Raw genomic sequence first — 17320 nt, forward strand, 5'->3', positions numbered from 1 at the left:
CTTTCTTTTTTAAAATTTTTTTTGTCTTTTTTTGAGACAGTGTCTCACTGTGCAGTTCAGGCTGGACTTGAGCTCACTTCGTAGCCCAGGCTAGTCTCAAACTCACAAGGATCCTCCTGCCTCAACCTCCTGAATGCTGGGATTACAGGCATGTGCCACCCTGCCTGGCTTTTCTTTCTGTATTTAAAAAAATCATTGTGGGGGCTGGGGATTTAGCTCAGCGGCAAATTGCCTCCTTGGCAAGCACAAGATCGTGAGTTTGATTCCTGGTACCGTAAGAAAAGACAAAAAAATAAATAAATAAATAAATAAAAAATCATTGTGTAAGGCTGGGAGTGTAGTTCAGTGATAGAGCACTTTGCCTAACATGCATGAGCATGTGAGTTTTATCCCCAGCAGTGCAAAAAGGGAAAGAATTGCTACATATTAATAATTTCATGGTTTTCAATTAATTATAGTAGGCATTCCTTTTAGTGATCTGTTTGTTCTGTTTTTAGCCAATGTGAACTTCCTGATATTGACTCCCATGAACTAGTGAGGTGATCTGTAATCTGACCTGGTGTAGCAATCTCTGCATCATATGGAGTTTGCAAATGTTCTTGCTTCCTGGTCAGCCACTTCCTCTATGCTTCTTGCCCCAAACTAGAAAAGTTACTCCCCCAAGAAGAAAACCCCACTTCTTTTTAATCAGGAATGGCTTTTAGAGACCATAATATTTGAGAGATTTCATGACAGAGCATGAATCTCTCTTCCATTAAATTATCAAAAAGGCATGTATTGGGCTGGAAATGTAACCCAGTGATAGAGCATTGCCTAGCATTCACAAGGCCCTGAGTTCAGTCCCTAGTAACACACACACACACACAGAACGTATCATCTAGGTGACTGCAGGTGCTGAATGTTGCACTTAAAAATTAGAAATACCACTCATGTGCATATATAATGCATATATACACACCATAGAAAAAGAATACACCTTTCTAGTGGATGATTCACAGCATGTATACACAGCTACATTATGAGCTTTTCCATTATGAGTCACACATCTGCTCTTCAACACAATGTTCATGCCACGTTTTAATACGTAAGAAAATTTAAAGGGAAGACTTTGTGATGAATAGATGATTTATATAAAATGCTGCAGAGCCATTAGCAGTGGTAGGACTCAAACGTACATCCCCCAGAGACTAGCACCTAAATCCTGCACTGTGGGTCCCTTAGTCATACTACTTACCAAGGGGCTGGGGATTTAGCTCAGCGGCACAGCGCCTGCCTGGCAAATACAAGGTCATGAGTTAAATTCCTGGTACTGGAATAAACCAAAAACACAAAAAACAAAAAAACATACTACTTACCAAAACACATACTCTCCCTGGGTCTTGTTGAGTAGATGAAGGATGTTAAATTGAGCATCACTATTTTCCTGAGAAAAGAAGTTCTTGGTTTCTTAGAGAGAGTTTTTCTGGAAGACTGGGTGTTCCTCCTAGAACCAAGCTCACTTCCACACAAGTAAGATACTCACTGATTTATTGATGACTTTCAGACCTTGCTATCATTTTCAGGAGCACTGAGGGGAGGAGCAAGGAGTGAAAAGAAACCTCTGCTTTTGCAGGTCACCCATGCCCCAAAACTTCAGGTTGTCACACTTGTTACTTGGAGCCCCAGAAAAAGCTGTGCAAACCTGAGTGACCTCAGACATCAGCTGTTTCCCTTCTTGTTCCCAGAGGTCACAACTTTTTTTGAGAGGCTGTTGGGAATGACCCAGCACAAGAGAAATGAGGCAATTAGTAGCTGGATGAGCAGTAGAAGCGGTAGCTTGTATACAGATGGTAGATTACCTAGGCTCTCAGGCAGGTCATTCATAATAACAGAAGAGGACACTCAGATACAGGCAGATGAGGGCCTTGTAGAAGTTCTGTGATGGAGACTTTCTCAGTGAAATGGGAAGCTGAAGGTAAGTTCATGAGAGGATACGGGTAGTTTTCAGGACACAAGAAAAGTGATGAAAACACAGTCTTGAACAGTGGTGCCATGAGGAGCATAAAAAAAGTAAGATTACTGTGCATACACACTTGAGATTACTGTCGTGTATTTAAATCCAAATCAACGAGCATCACTATGTTTATGTTTTTCTCTGGCCTAGTTCACGTAAGTGGCTGTAGGTGTTGAATGCTGCACCTAAATAAAGGTAAGGATTTTGCTCCCTGAATAAGCCTAAGAGAAAGACAGACGTCATCTTCAAACTTCCAGACCAGGTGTCAACAAGGAACTTGCAGCTTTTTTTTTTTTTTTTACTGCCTTTAATTCTTTTTTCTTACTGCCTTTTATAGTGGGACAGGCCACCTCCTTCTCGCAACATCCCCTTAAATGAGGATCCTCTCCTATAGATAGAAGCTTTCTTTTTTCCCCACCTTTCCAAAGATACAATGAGAAAAGGGACAAAACTTAGGTTCAACCAGGGGCAAAGAGACCCCAAATTCTACCCAACCGGTCTCCAGGACCCTCAAACTCCTACACAGATCTGGAAGTAAGCACACTGTACTTACAGTTTAAAAGGTGAAAATTTCTAAGAGAAGCTCAGGTTATGGACTTAACACCAAAGAGCAGAGGCAGTCGAGGGATACTTTAAAAAAAGGGTGGTTCTCGTTTGATCGCAGTCCTCTCTCACCGAGGGAGAGGAGCCCTATTTAGAGGCCTTTGACTCTAGTAGTCCGAGGTGAAACACGTCCCTATCCCATGAACTTGCCCCGCTGCGCTCCAGCTCCTCGCTTCCCAGTACAAAGCGACGGGGAGAGAAGCAGGGACAGCGGCGTCCGAGGACGTGAATGGGTCTTGGATGCGGCGCGGCAGAGCCATCCCTGAGCAAACAGGCAGCCTAGAAGCCATCCTAAGGTCACGGCCGCGCGCCAGCGACAGCAGAGACCACAGGGCCCACACCCGGTGCCAGAGGAGCTGGCTCTTGTTCGCTCACGACCTGTCCATTTATGGGAAGATGTGAAACGAGCAAGTACTCCTTCCGGACACTCCCCAGGCCTTACATCAGCGCTCCCGCTGGGGGTCAGCGCTTCCTCTTCGTGATCAGGAGTGAAGGATTTCTCCTCCACCCTGCACAAATTCAAATTCCTACACCACACTGACTTGTCTTTGAAGTTTAATAAAAAAGTTACCAGTTGACGAAAATCCCCCCAGTGACACCCCGCCAGCTGTCCTCTCACCACCGCTGGTTTCCCTTTGGTCCGCTTGCTTTGCACGTCTCATCCAGAGACTAAAACAACAACTGGCAGCGGTGGGATTCGAACCCACGCCCCCAAAGAGACTGGAGCCTTAATCCAGCGCCTTAGACCGCTCGGCCACACTACCTTTCTACCAGTACTTCTCGGCCTAATCTTTCTGATGGTAATTATCTTTTTTTTTTTTTTTTTCCTTAATTTTTTGGCTATTTTATAGAATGTGCCCTAGGAGCATAGGGAGAAAGTGTTGGGAAAACAAATGGCCTTCTCACAAAAGTTGACTCCTCGTGGACTCTGGGTCGCCACTCCTCCAACCGGGCTGAACCAGGAAGAGCGGCCTTGCTGCGCGCATGAACGAACAAATACTGTACACAGAGCGAGGGAAAGCTGTATTACACACTACGCTGTAGGCCTTTTGCAGGTGTAGACGATAATTTCACTCAATATTTCACTCTGACTGTTATGGTTTGTGTCTGGATGTCCCCCGCAAAGCCTCACACAGTCATGGGCGGGCTTCTAGAGTTTATGAGCCATCCAGGGTCTAATGCTGGGACTATGGGTGTGAGTGCTACACCCGCCCTGGGGCGGGTAGTTTTGCATATGTAAGGGAGGGAAAGTGGCTGCCTGCCGCAGCTCTTCCCCTGTGCTCTTGCTGCCTTTGCTATCTTCTGCCACCATGAATTGTTGCCCTCTGCCATGTGCCGCTCTGCCTTGGGGCCAGCCCAGTATGGACTGAAACGTCCACAAACTGAGCTAAATAAACCTTTCCTTCCTTAATTTTGGGAGTCAGGTATTTTGTCTCAGCAATGAGAGAAAAGTAACCAAGACCCTGACTTAATCTCATTCTTGGCACAAATTTCTTAGGAAGATAAACCAGATTCCAAGCTAACTAAAGCCACAAAATTAGCTCTAAAGGAACACGCCTTACAGCATTTGCCAACACTGAGGGCCTCCTCAGAGCTGGAACCTAACCCACATCCCAGACACGCAGGATAATCCCAGCTGAAACAGCCCGGTGCATACCTGCAGTGGCAGTGACCAGCTAGGAGAGCGGCCCCTCACGCCTTCACACTCTGTGCCTAAGACAATTGGAGATGTCTCCATTCTGCTTTCACACGCACAGCAGACCCCCAGGCAGTTTGAATATAATGTTTTTAGGATTGTAAGAGTCTCACAGGTCTGTAACATTAGCATTTCAGCCTTGCCAGTCAACACTCGGACCCCATCCACCTTGTGCTGCTAGGAACTCATTGGGGAGTAGGCCCAGGGCTCCCTGCTGACAGATGTTGCCTGCCAGCCCTCCTCTGGAAGTGGGGGCCCAGCCTCTGGAAGGGGCGCCTCTAGAAGTGGCCTCTGGAAGGAGCCCCTCTGGGCCGTCCTCCTCTGAAAATCCCATTTAGTTCAGGGACATGGTGGACCCATTTTCCTGAGAAAATACTCTAACAATAAGAAATTGAAATCTAAATTTTAAAGAGCAATTCGATTTTATAATAAAATCATTAGATATGAAATGTCCATTACTTGTACATTAAGAAAAAATAAGAGAAATGGATGAAAACCTAGATATAAAAGAAAAAAAGATATAAAGAAAACCTAGATATAAAAGTATTTTATATTCATTAATGAGAAGATTCAATGTTGTTAAGCTATCACTTATCACTAAATTGATTTGTAGATTTAATGCAATTCCAATAATAATCTCAGTAAGTTTTTTTAAATTGACAGGTTGTGTCTTGGTTACTTTTCTCTTGTTGCTGGGACAAAATACCCAATGCCCAAAATGAAGGAAGGAAAGGTTTATTTAGCTTACAGTTTGTGGAGGTTTCAGTCCATGCTTGGCTGGCTCCGAGGCAGAAGGTAGCAAAGCAATAAGAGCAAAGGGGGAAATGGCAGCCGAACAGCAAACAGCCAGAGCAAACCTGGAGGAATGGCAGCAAGCAGCTTCTTTCCCTGCCTTACTTTGTAAACAGGCTACCCCCACCTAAGGGGCTTGTAGCTCTCACATAATCTCCATGCCCTCCTCTTCCACAGGCTCAGGATGTACACAAAGTAAGCACCCTGGCTTCCTGCTGAGTCACTTAGCCAAACCTCTAGACTCCCCAAGTTGACACAATGTATCAACCATAACAGGCTGATTTTAAAATTTATGTGAAAGTTCAAAGATACAGCATATTCAAGACAACCTTAAAAACAACAAAATCAGAGGACCAACTCTAGGTGGGAATGAGGGTGCTCTTCCTCGGTGCACTCCAGCCAGGGAACCCAGTCTTCTTCATCATCACTTCCTGGAGCTGGGAACCCGCACACAAACTATGCCGGTTTGCGCCCCGGGGTGTTGACTGGAGTGGTCTGCAGCCTCAGCCTCCCAATTATGCTTGCCAAACACAAGGTTGATGCTGGGTTCCTGCCATCACGGCAGAGCTTGGGTTCCTGTCTGATTACAATAGGGTGAAATTACAGAACGCCAGGGCGTTGGTGTATCTCTTTTGTTGGTTTGTGGCAGTAGCAGAAAATTTAACTCACTACTGTGGTCTAGACTTGCAGAGAAAAACAGACACCTGTCGCCGCAAAAAGATGGATGAGGGACTGAGAAATGATTTGGTTAAGTTTGTACTTCCGAGGGCGGAAATTATTATTAAAATATTGAACACATTTTTTCACTTGATGAAATTAGCTACATCTGGGCATGAATTTCTACCAAAGAGGCTGTAAACAGGTTGATTGTATGTGTCCATATTCTGTATTTGTCTCTCTCTTGCAAAGTATACTAAATTGGGGAAAAGTGCCCAGACCTGTCATTCTTCCTCAGAGTAACAGTGGTTGTTTTCTCTAAATCACTTTGGGCTTCCCGAGAAGGGAAAAGTACTCCTCTTGTCCCTGGGGGTGGGTGAGGCGTGGGCGATTGTCTAGGACACATATAGGATTCTTCCACGTTTTCCCCTTAAATTCTGTAGTCTTTGTTGTGGGTTGAATTGTATCTCTTCAAAAAAGATAGGAAGTCTTATTATCCAGTGTGTACTTCGAAATGTGACCTTGTGTTTGGGCGTGGTGGTGCACCCCCATAGTCCTAGCACCCTGAGGGGCTGAGGCAGGAAGGCTGAGTTCAAACCCAGCAGTCTGGGCTACTTAGGGAGACCTTACCCACAGTAAAAAACTAATCTTTAAGAAGAAAAGTTTGGAGGTGTAGTTCATTGTGAAGGCCCTGGGTTCCATCCTCAGTACTGACTTTTCTAACCTTAAAGTTGACGGCTAACCCAAGATCGTGGTGACCCTAAAAGGAGACTAGCTTTTTAAACTACTGACAACCAGCGAAGGCCCTTTGGGAGAGATTTATGTATCTCCTCTTTAGTTAGGCTCTCTACTAAGTAGGAGTCACTCAAGAGATGTTCCAGGAATGTTCCAGGAAGAGAGAAAAGGCAGAAAATGTACAGAGGGAGCAAAAGAGGCGGCAAGGGACATAAAAACTGCAGTGGCCCTTCCATGTCTGTGCCTGAACTGCTACTCTCTGCCTCTGCAGACTCCAGTCCAGGGTACAGTGGAGGGTCACTGCCTACAGTCTATGAAGCTAACATAAAGGGAGAACACTGGTAAAAGCAAGGCTAGGAATCAGTCTCTTCTGAAATTACTCACCAGATTGTAATCCCACAGGTGTCTTGTAAATTGCCATATTTTGTGATCCAGGGTGACTTGAATCTCTAGTTTTTTAATTTTAGTTTTGTTTCGTTTTGCTTGTGGCCCAGAAGTCCTACATCTGACTAATTCCACAACTTTCTCCTGTCTTTCTTCTTAAGGATTATTCCTAAAGCATAATTCTAGACTTGACTGTAGCCATTTGGGGCCATTGGTTAAAGAGAATTTAGAACCACTCAGAATAAGCACAAAAGTGGCACCAAAAGGATCTCAAAAAAAAAAAAAGGAAAATATACCACAGATCTCATATAAAACATATACTACTCAGGTTGCATATTAGGGGTTCAGGCAGATATAACAGTAGTTTATTCACTGTGTACCCAAACACCCTTTCTGCACGATTTCTTGCACTACCATGTTCAGAGAGCCAAAAACTTTGTTTTCCGAACCTTGGAATCTAAGAGCCTGATGTGACCTAAGCTTTGCTGCCTCCAAGAGGCTGAGAAGAAGGAATTGGAAGTAGCGGCACAAAGAGAGTTTTATACACTGGAGAAACTGCCCTCCCCGAACTCTTCACAACTGGTCCTTGGCTCCACTGGTGCAGAACTGCGTGCAGCAGGACTGGCTTGCCAGATATTGTTTGTTATTTATCGCTTTTCCTGTCATTTCTTCTCTGCCCATAAAGCACTGGAGCTTGAAACCTGTGTTTTCCAGACTTCCTGGCCAGCTGGCTTCAGCTTAGGCTCTATCAGTTGGATTTAGAGACAGCACCTGTGAAGATTATCAGACAGCATCTACAAAGAAGCCATTCTGCTTTTGTCCCTGGTACTCATAATGACTTTCATCAGATTGAGATGAGTTCTTTCTATACCTATTTTCTTCTGACTTTTTGTTCATGAATGGGTGCTGGATTTTGTCAAAGGCTTTTTCTGCATGTGTTGAGATGATCACGTGATTTTTGTCCTTACTTCTGTGTACATGGTATATTACATTTGTTGATCTGCGTACGTTGAGCCATACTTGCATCCCTGGGACGAAACCCACTTGATGGTGATGTATTGATTTGTTGTAATCTGTTTTCCAAAATCTTGTTGAAGAAGTCTGTTTTTATGTTTTTTAAAGAGATTGGCCTGTAATTTTCCTTTTTAGTTGGGTCCTTGTCTGGTTATGGAATCAAAGTAACGCTTTCAGGAATGACTTCAGCAGTATTCCTTCCCTTTCAATTTCACTGAACAGGCTGAGGAATATTGGCATTAGATCTTCACTCAAGTTTTCATAGAATTCAGTGGGGATTTACAGATCTTTCTTATGCTTATCTTTTCTGTCTCTTAAACATGTCTTTAGAAGAGTGAAATATTTTAATATAATGGGACCGAATCTATCAATTTTTAAGTGAATTATGTTTTTGACATTATATCTAAGATGTCCTAGTCAGCATGGTGGCACATGCCTGTAATCCTAGCACTGAGGGCCTGAGGCAGGAAGTATAAAAGATTGAAATGAACCTGAGCTTCTTAGAGAAGCAAGCAAGCAAGCAGACACACACACACACACACACACACACACCCCTTTACCTCATTCCAGATCACAGATTTCCTTTTTTAAAAAAACTTTAGTCAGTTGTCATACATGATGTGAGAAATGAATTGAACTTTATTTTTTTTGCACATGGATATCCAATTTTCCCAGCATCATTTATTTTTTAAAAATTATTCTTTCCTTTCTTGACGAGAAAATAACAATTCTTCTTTAAAGGAAAATAAAATCATTTATTCCAAGCCAAACACGATGGCTTGGGAACACAGACTCATTACCCTGAATGACATGTTCTACTGTGGAAGGGATTACTTGGACTTTTATAGCCACAGAATAGACAAGCATAAACCAACACATTCAATATACACATTGTGGGGAGGAATTGCATAGGCGGCTAAAGTACAGCAGGAGCAAATCTGACCGCTGGACTGACACTGTATCTAATGTATCCTTACGGAGAAGATTGATAGACTCAAGAGGCTGTTCTTTTACTAATTGTCTTGAGCATGTTAGGGTAGACACCACACATCAGAAGTAATGGCTTGTTTTCCTTAGGCCTAGGCATGGCCCTCATCTCAAACTTCCAGGTATCTTACCCAAGCAAGCAGGGGTCCTGCAGTTTATTTCTTTTTGGAAGAAAGTTGTCAGTCTGGTACTTAGATGAAGAGTTCTACTGTGAGATGATTTCTTTGGGAAATGCTTAATTTCACACTTCATTGAGCTGCTTTTGTTATAGGCAGCTGAGTTAGGTAGAAATAGTATAGGCAATCAGACAGGGCCAGGCCCTCAAAGAAGCCAGTACGGAAAAAAAATACCTTACAAATGGAGAGATGGTACTTGCTTCAGGCCAGATCTCAAGACTAAAGATTAAACAAACATACCCTCTTACCTCCCAAGGGATAGACATCAGGGATTGACATTCTAAATAGGTAGCGATCACCTTGAAGAGTCCTTGACCCAACCCCTTACAGGAAAAACCCCTGTCTTGTATTCATGCCCACTTGCTACGTGACTCACTTCCCCATTTGATCTCGGTTTAATCAATTTTACCTGAACAATTCTTATTGGCTGACCATAGTTTTGTCCATTTCACCTACCTTGAACCCTCCTCAACTCATGGTTTTGTTCTATAAAAGTCCCTAGAAAAGACAGAGTCTTGGGTAACCCACTCGGGGGCCCCCTTCGGAGTCCCTCTCTTGGACAGAATTTTCTTTCCCTCAATAAATATAGTCTGCTCTTGTTCCTAAACTTCATTCTTCAATTTTAAAGAATGCAAACTCATCCCAGATATTGTTCAGGTTGGGAGTTTTTATTTTCCTGTGTCACTTTTACACCTTTGCTAGTGTTCTTATAAAGGTGGACCTACTTTTGGATTTCTGTTCTCTTCTGTCTGCCTACTTTTTGTCTATAGTTATACCAACACTGCACTGTTTGGATTATGAATATTAAAATCAAGTAGTTTTTGTCTTCCAATTTGTCCTTTTTCAAAGTTTAGTTCCTCCAGGCTGTTTGCTTTTCCATACAAAGGTTAGAATTTAATTGTCAATTTCTACAAGAAATCCTTCTGAAATTGTGATTAGGATTTCATGGAAATCTAGAGCTCAAGTGAAAGGACTGGTTCCCCACCCCACCCTTGACTGCCTGGGAACTGGCATTTTAACAACATTAAGTTTTCTGGCTCATAAGCATAGTGTATATCAATTTAGTTAGGTCTTCTTTGATTTCATACATGTAATATTCAAAGTATATGTCCTGCACATCTTTTTGTTAGATGTATCCCTAAGTACTGTATTTAATATCCTCAGTGTTATCTTAAACATTTTACAGTTTTGATTGCTCATTGTTAGCATACAGAAATTCAGTTGATTGTTGTATGCTGATCTTGCATCCTTCAATCTTGTTAAACTCATTTGATCTCTCAAACAATGGCAACTTTCCAAGTCTTCGTGTCCACTTTTGGTTAACCCATATGTTATAATTCAGTCACAGTCTTTTCACTCAGTTCCTTTGTTTAAGAAATTTCATTCTAACCTCCCTAGTTGTAGTGCAGCTTTGGACTCCAGTAAAGTCCTAAAACACAAAGTCCAGTCTGAAGAGAATAAATAATGCTTCAATATATATCCAATCTGAGGAAAATAAATAACACTTCAATATTTATCAAGTTGTTCTTGCCTTTTTTTTCAGTCCACATTAGATATTTCCATATTTTTTTCATTACCTCTTACATTTGAGGCTAGCAGAAAGCAGAAAGAAAAAATTAAAAATTCCTTCAAGCTGGGCACAGTGATTCACACCTGTAATCCCAGCTACTCAAGAGGCTGAAGCAGGAGGATTGTAATTTAGATGTGATCCTGGGCAATTTAGCAACACTCTGTCTCAAAAAAATAAACTAAAATAAAATTGACTGGGGAGGGAGCTTAACGGTAGAGCACTTGCTTACCATGAGTGAGACCCTCGATGAAATCCCCACTACTATAAAGACAGCAAAACGCTTCAGTTCAAATGGGTTAGGTGTGGAAGAGAGGCCAGAAATAGATAGAAGCACTTAATTTGGCTGAGCCTGCGGTATGGCTGGTGTTCACCCACAGTGACCTGGCAGGAAGAGTAAGGTACCCTTGTACTGTCCTGTAAAAAATATGTTGCGCAACAGGGAGCCATGGGCGGGGAGTGTCGGTCTTCCAGCTGGCTCGCTCCCTGCCTTGTAGGCACCCGGAAGGAGGGGCCCAGGCGCACTGGGAGCCATGGGCGGGGAGCACCAGTCTTCCAGCTGGCTCACTCCCTGCCTGGTAGGCGCCAGGAAGGAGGCCCCCCCAGCACAGGGGGAGCCACGTGGCAGCGAGCGCTGTTGCGTGCCGGCCCTCATGCCAGCCGCCGCCACTCAATTGAGAACAACCATGACACAGAGAAACAATGACACAATTGGCCCACTATGCACCGGCTGCAGATGCCCACCCACAGACGTGTGTGAACCATTCAAACATGGAGAAACCCCTGGGAATACATGCCATACAACAGGCCACTCTTGCTCCTGCCATTGAGAACCAGAAAGGTCCAGAGTCAGTGGAGGAGCAGCTGCTGAACAAGGACTCAGAGAACATGAGAATGCAGACTAAGCCCACGGAGTCAGAGGTCCTGTGGACTGGGGTCACAAGAGCCACTCAGAAGCTGTAAACCAGGAGGACCTTGCACAATACCTGCGGAGACTCCCTGGAAGCCGTTCTTCCTCTGACAGTACACGCTGTGGTGGAGCTCCGGAGAAGTCTGCAACAGGATTCCTTCTGCCTGTGCTGACAGTTGGGGAGAGGACACTAACTGGTTGTGGGGTCCCAATGTGATGGGAGGCTGGAGAGAAAACACTACAAAAAATGGCTTTCACCCCAGATGGCTCACTTGATTTTTGACAACCCTTAGGCTGTAACTACTTGTTGGATCCTTCTTGCGTATCTCTGTCTTCCTGAGAAACCACTTTGAAGATACCACCATGTATTACAGCAGCCATTGATATTTTCCTACTAATCTATCCATAACTCTGCAATGTTGGTATTGTTCCTATCCTATTTTGTAAATGGATGCATGTCTATTATTTTGTGTTTCCTACAATAACCATTGAGAAAAATTAATGATTATTCAATAGGTCACTCATGTATGGCTCTATTTATTTTCTTTAGAAGCCACTTTGAAGATACCAAAGTATAATACAACAACTATTGATAATCTCCTACCTCTTTTGTATGTAACTCACTATTATTTGTCTGTTTGTTTTCCTGAGAAATTATCTTGCAGATAACAATATGTAAAACAATAACCATTGATAATTTCCTACCACTTTGTCTGTAATTTGGTAAGCCCCCCCTATAATTATGTTATCTGTCTTTTACTCTTTAAAATAATAATAAAAAAAAAGTTGCACACACACAGACATGCATGCACACAAATTTCCTGTAACTTGAGAATTGGTTCTCTTTTACTGTGAAGAACAAGTTTGTAGTTTTAGTCTTGCAATTTGTCTGTTTTTACAGACAAAGCCTGTTTTTACTTCCCTTATGGTACTATGTTAAGTATTTGAGAATGGTAGTGTTATACCAACTTTCTCTTTTGCATATTTAAAATCTTCAGTTTCATCAATAATATTCCTTGATTTTTTTTTTTTTTTTTTGAGACAGACTTTCACTGTACAATTCAGGCTGGCTTTGAACTCACTTTATCACCTAGGTTGGTCTTGAACTCACAGTGATCCTCCTGAGCGCTAGGATCACCAGCATGCACCACTACCCCTGGCTGCTCTTTGGTCATTTTTTATTTTTGTGTGTGTGTGGAGGGGGGGGCGGGATACAGATTCTGACTCTATAATTCAGGCTGGGCTTGTAGCCCAGGATGGCCTCAAACTCATGGTGATCCACCTGCCTCAGCCTCCCAAGTGCTGGGATTACAGGCATGGGCCACCATGCACAGCCTGCATGTGGAATTTTGAAAATCTGGAATCCATAGAAACTTTGTTTAGCCTCTCCTCAAGGGAGACTTTATTTGTCCAGTCCAGATAGTACCCAGATTCAATTTGTACCATCCCTGAAACTGCCCTGTTCCTTTGCTGAAGAAAAGCCAAGAGTAAAATTGATCACCAGTTTATGATGACTTAGCTTTTTTCACTGTAAAGTGTGACTCCTTGAGGGTCTGAAACCATGCCGTGGCCTGAGAAAGGAGGTTAGACATTTTTCAGAGAAAATATGTTTAAGTAAAGCTAAAAGCACATCTATGTTAAACTGATTGTACTTGGTGTTTGAGGGGGGAGTGTTAGAGGCTCACATTCTCAGTACTTAACACTATGTTTATCTTCTAGTAACTTCCTTTTTTTCCATAAGGATGTTCTGTGTATTGGGGTCATTGGGTGGATGAGCCATTCATCTCTGAACTAGGGCCAGGTATATTCAGTAACCACACATATGTGAACTGGAACCCAGATAGACATTAGTTTCCAGGAATTTATACTTAAATTATATGAGAGCTAGAATGCCCTTAGAAATTCTAGAGCTTGATTTACCAAGAATTCCATGAAGAGGAAATGAGGGGTTTTGGATTTTTGTAGGTAATAATTTTCTTATTTTTCTACATATGACTAGACTATGCATTTATTTGGTCTCTCTACTGATTAGACTTCTCTAGAGGAACAAAATCAATAGAAAATATGTGTGTGATTCTTGAAGAGGATTATTAGGTAGGTTTTCAGGATAATGGAGAGCTCATAATGGCCAGCCGCACCCTAGAGAGCTGGAGACTCCGGTACTCACTCAGCCCAAGAAGGTGGAAGATGCAGAACAAGAGGACCAAGAATGCAGCATGAGCCCAAGGCCAAAGACCTGGAACATCACAGGAGGGTTGCTGGTGCAAGTCTGTATGGATGGCTAAAGAAACCAGATGCTGATGTCCATGGGAAACAGCAGTAAAAGATGCTCAACTAATGGGAGCACTTCAAAAAATGAGCCAACATCTTTCTCCACCAAGGCTACAAACCTATTGGTTAGTGTCTCACACAAGTGTGATGGGTCTCCCCCATCATTTGTTGGCCTACATGCCAATCATCTCTGGAAATAATGCTCCCTAGACATATCCACAACTGTGATTTATTAATCTGCTAGGTGCTTCTTAATCAAATCAAGTTGACATACATCACTCTTAATAGTCACAGTCTCCCGGCTGTGGTGGCACACACCTGTAATCCTATCACTCGGGAGGCTGAGGCGGAGGATCATTGCAAGTTCAAGACCAGCCTGGGCTACAAAGTGAGCTCAAGGCCAGCCTGAACTGAGCAGCAAGACCCTGTCTCAAAACAGACAAAAAACAAAAACAAAAAAATAGTCACAGTCTCTATCTCAATTATTTATTTTAATGCTTTGATATGTTCTAGGGATGTGCAAAGGCTCTAAGTTTAATCTTCAGTACGGGGAAAAAAAGTTCAGGAAAACAAACAAATACTCCAAAGGCTGACACCTTATCTTAGTTTTCTGACTTCCATAATTATTGCAATGGCAAGCAAAACCACCAAAATGACACCTAGGACTTGGAGGCAGATTAATTTATGCCAGGCACTGATGGGGATTATTCTCAGAATATCAGGCCCTGATCTCTGGTGGTCTAGAGCTTATATTTGATAAGCAAGCAGGAAGTACAGAGGCAGAATGGCTTGTCAATTGGGGATCGGTTTATACAGTGTGCATCACAGTGACCAGCAGCTTCTGAGACAAAAGCAACTGGAACTGGAACAGGAACTAAGTTGCCTGGACAACTAAGATACTGAAGTATACTGGCTGGGGGTGGGGGTGGCATTTTCTGCTACATTATGAGAAAATAAACTTCAGTTGTTTCAGCCACCCAGGCTGTGGCATTCTGTTATGGTAACCCTTGGAGACTAATGCAAGAGCTGAGAGTTTTCCAGAAGTAAAGAAAAATAACATTCTATGAATTTAAGAAAACTCACAGCCCCAAACCTAATACCTATCTCATATTTGGAAAACCGTGGGATTTCTCTATGACACCACTTGCTCTCATTTTATACTTCTATGTCGGACTTCACATCCAACTCTGTCCAGGGTGAACAGATCCCCCAAACTAGGTGCCCGCAGATGTACAAGAAAAGTAAGAAAAAAATCACACCAAGAGAGCCAAAATCGTGTGATCAGGTGCTAGCAGCCTCTAGGACTGACTGACTCCTTATTACCATCTTCAGTAACCTTTTATTCAGAATCCACCCAGGAGGCAGCAGAGAAATTCGAGAATATCAACTGTTTAGCAAGGATAATACAACTGAATTATCATAGGAATGTGACCTGACCAGTAAGCCATCATGTTATCTTCCTTTGCCTATATCTCAGCAGAGCATCTAGTATTGATCCTGGGGCTTACAATGCTTATGCTAGACTTCCTCCAGAACCCAACAATCATGGCTTGGTCAGGCCTCAGGCAATACACAAAATAGTAACTGAAGAATGTCCTTCTCCACACTTCTAAACTGAAATCTCTGGGTGCATCTAATTGGTGGAACCTAGGTCACGTGCCTGGTCCCAGCTGTAAAGCAAATTTTCTCAGGAAGACTCATAATATGTGAAATTACCAAATGTAAAGAGAATGTTTAAAATATGTCAATCAGCCACTACTATGACAAATGCTCACAACACAGCTGTTCAGAAAGTTCATATTCAGGCCTCTGCTGTTTTCTTCATTTACTCTCTTCCTTCAAGGGCTCTTAATTCTTACAGGATCTCATTCAGTGGATGATATATAATTTCACTATTTTATTAGTCCATGGAACTCCAGACTTGAGAGTATTCTTCTTAGCACTTCTTCACACCCCGCCCCCCGCCCCCTTTATGTAGTTCAGGCTGGTCTTGAACTCAGGCTAGCCTGTAATTCACAGTGAACCTCCTGCCTCAGCTGCTGGAGGCTGGGATGACAGGCCCGTACTACTGTGCCTAGCCTTTCTTTCTTTTTTATTGTACTTTATATTTCAGTTCAGCAGCATCTCCATTTCCTATATTTAAATTCATTCTCTTCTTTCCAGTCCCATAACTGTCACCCGTTTGGACTTTATGTTTAAGCATCTCTGGAGTTCCTGGCTCTGTTTTCCTCCCTTCAATTTATTCTGCAATCCATGCTTGATGAGTTTCTATTTTCCACTTTAGAAAAGCTCAGTTTACTTCCTGTCTCCTGTCTAGGTTTCTGTTCTTTATTTTCACCAAACTAAGGCCTATCACCTCAAGGAGGGTGAGCATCTGCCCCAGCCAGGGTTCTGTGTGGACACTTAAATACCGCACACTTTCCTTTGGGATTTGCTCAGGAATTTTTTTTGTCATGGACCACCCTAGCCCAGGACGTGCCTAAGTAAGACTCAGCCTCTCCCAGTGCATCTCAAGCCGCCATCACACCCGAAGGCCCATCCAGATAGCTTACAAGCTGCGAGTGTGTGGACCTTACATGTCCATCGCCCTGTTACACACGACATAGCTACTTTTCATTGTTCTCGTTCATGAAATCTGTAGTTCTTTAGTTCCGTGAAACAATGCCAGTGACTTCAGTATTCAGATCATATTTGAATCCCTAGTTCCTGGTGCAAAGCCTAGCATAGAAAAGGAATTCGTTGTTTGTTGAATAAAGGAAGGCATTAAAATTAGCGACTGCTCGCTCCGGCACTGATCCCCTGAGTTCTGAAAAGGTCTAAGGAACTTGGAAGAGGCAGGCCGTTGCAAGGCAGAGAACGTCCTCAGTCTAGAAGAAAACCAAGTGCAGAAGTTCCAGTTTCAGCTGAGACCTCCAGTAGGTTTCTTCCTCCACATCGGATTTCCGTTTTTATTTTGTTCCAACCTGAAGGAAGGTGGTGGTGGGATCTTTCATTTTCTCCATCTGTGTCAACTTGGGCACATTCTTCCAGTTTAAGGATAGGGATGGTTTTTGTCACTGACCTCCACAGTGCATCATTCCCAGTAAGATGAGAGTCTGCAAACTGAATTTCAGTGGATGGGATATAAAGTAAAATGAAATTAGAATTTTGTTTGCATCTATGATTGCCCAGTGTAGGCCCATGAAAACCTTCCTTTTCTATGAAAGAAAGAGAGCCAGTTTCTGTAAGGCCCTATAGCTCAGGGGTTAGAGCACTGGTCTTGTAAACCAGGGGTCGCGAGTTCAAATCTCGCTGGGGCCTACATAGAGCTTTTTTTCTTACTCTCTCAATAAAATTTTTCTCCCCTTCTCGCTGTCATCAATGAAGCCTGAGAAACTGGTCGTCCTAGCTCTCCGCGCCGAGCTGACACTCGCAGGGGGTAACGCGCTCCCTTTGTTCCCGCAGGGGCGCGCGGGGCTGCATCCGGGAACCCAGCTGACTCCGTCGCGCGCGCCGAGCCGCCCGCCTTCGCCACAGCCCGGCCGTGCGCGCCGCC

The 17320-nt window shown here is 43.2% G+C and overlaps 2 non-coding genes across 2 annotated transcripts; one reads left to right on the plus strand and one right to left on the minus strand.

The window, feature by feature from the left end:
- Window positions 1–3278: 3278 nt before the first annotated feature.
- Window positions 3279–3360, minus strand: Trnal-aag. Its single transcript has one exon. It is a non-coding gene; the product is annotated as a tRNA-Leu (tRNA).
- Window positions 3361–17012: 13652 nt separating this feature from the next.
- Window positions 17013–17085, plus strand: Trnat-ugu. The gene has a single exon. It is a non-coding gene; the product is annotated as a tRNA-Thr (tRNA).
- Window positions 17086–17320: the final 235 nt, after the last annotated feature.

The sequence above is a fragment of the Chinchilla lanigera genome, unplaced genomic scaffold (assembly GCF_000276665.1).
Source record: "Chinchilla lanigera isolate Chin_1 unplaced genomic scaffold, ChiLan1.0 scaffold00149, whole genome shotgun sequence".
NCBI lineage: Eukaryota > Metazoa > Chordata > Mammalia > Rodentia > Chinchillidae > Chinchilla > Chinchilla lanigera.